Source organism: Rhagoletis pomonella, unplaced genomic scaffold (genome assembly GCF_013731165.1).
Source record: "Rhagoletis pomonella isolate Grant_MI unplaced genomic scaffold, Rhpom_1.0 Rhpom_scaffold_02979, whole genome shotgun sequence".
Lineage (NCBI taxonomy): Eukaryota > Metazoa > Arthropoda > Insecta > Diptera > Tephritidae > Rhagoletis > Rhagoletis pomonella.
Genome location: NW_023461532.1, coordinates 1 through 1468, shown reverse-complemented (window position 1 = coordinate 1468; position 1468 = coordinate 1). Strand labels below are relative to the sequence as shown.

At 41.1% G+C, this 1468-nt stretch overlaps 1 pseudogene; it reads right to left on the bottom strand.

Annotated features, from left to right (window-relative positions):
- Positions 1–276: 276 nt before the first annotated feature.
- LOC118753869 lies at positions 277–922 on the bottom strand (annotated as a pseudogene).
- Between the last annotated feature and the right edge of the window lie 546 nt (positions 923–1468).

Genomic DNA, 1468 nt, shown 5'->3' with positions numbered 1-1468 from the left:
ACATATCGCTGATTCGGCGTTATTTAGACTACACTTTCTATTGATTTTATCGCACCAGCAGCTGGTACAATCACACCACAAGAACATACACGGCCAATCGGCTGGCACCAACACTTTATGGCGCCAGCATGCTGGGGCCTTTAGCGTCCCGGTTAACAGCATTTAACACATTTTACATTTTTAAACTCGACGCAACTTGGCATAAACCGTGGTTTTTGGATACATCAACAATAATAGAAAAATTTCGTCACTCACCTACTATTCTGTCTTTAGCATCTACACTGGTGCTGCAGTAAAAATATAATCGGAAAAGGAGCACAAATCTGGATTCTTATGCATAACCGCTATGAGCGATAGCTGTCCGTTTATGTTCTGCCAGTGACGGTTTATGCATTCTGGATGGGGGAATAGAGCAGATTGTGTGCATCATCGGGCACAGTGAATGCTGCTAGTGACACCTCTTTCTCCGGCAATTGCATCTCCTTGTGAGAAGCCTCCTAGCACAATGCGATTCGATGCTATTCCCTTGTTTACTTCATCATCAATCATTGTTTTAATATTCTGAGCGGGACTTTTAATACCCTCCTCATCTTCGGGACCCGAAATATCGAGCGTGCGTAAATCAAACCAAGAAGGCATACGGAATCCGGCATTTAATGACACCGACATTGTGGGTGCTGTTTGGACAGATTACTTTCATGCTGGGCGGACGTATCATCGCCAACGCTGAACTCCATCCATGACCGGTATCACCTAAGCCGTGCATAAAGATGAGCGTTGACGTGTGTTTGGCTGTCGCCTCAATTATCACTGGTGCAATAGACATGCTGCTGTTTGTCAACCAAAATAGGAGCCAAGTAACTTTGCTTGTGCTTGTACTAGTTGTAGTTCCTTTCCTACCAGTCCTTATCATTTCCAGTGTTCCTGGCTTTTGAAGAGGTAAATGGAAAAGATTACTTACTAATAAATACTATTTACAAATTGCACTACTTACCCCGTTGCTGGCCTCGTGTTCATTGTGGAAATGATTGACGTCGGCCGCAATTCCCATCAATGAAGTGTCAACAAAGAACGTAAAGTGTAATCTACGCTCTTTGATGACAGCATCTCTGTATAAAACCATTCAATTACACGTAATTATTGGGAATCGGGTTAGTGAGGTTTTGCACCATTATGAAAAATAATGGGAATTTTTTTTTCTTTTGGGTAGGAGGCTATGGTGCTTAATAACAAAACCCCACAATAATGTTTTCACCCATTTTCTACGAATTATGAAGTTTAAAAATGATTACGTTTATGCATCGATATAAAACAAATAAAGAATTAGAAATGAAAACTCACGAAATAAGATAATATTCATGCCTCTCCATACATATACATATATATCCTCATCTATTTTTTTTTTCATGCGCGCGAGCACCTTAAATTCCAAAGGCACCAGCGCGCAAATATAACACTGGGACGTCGC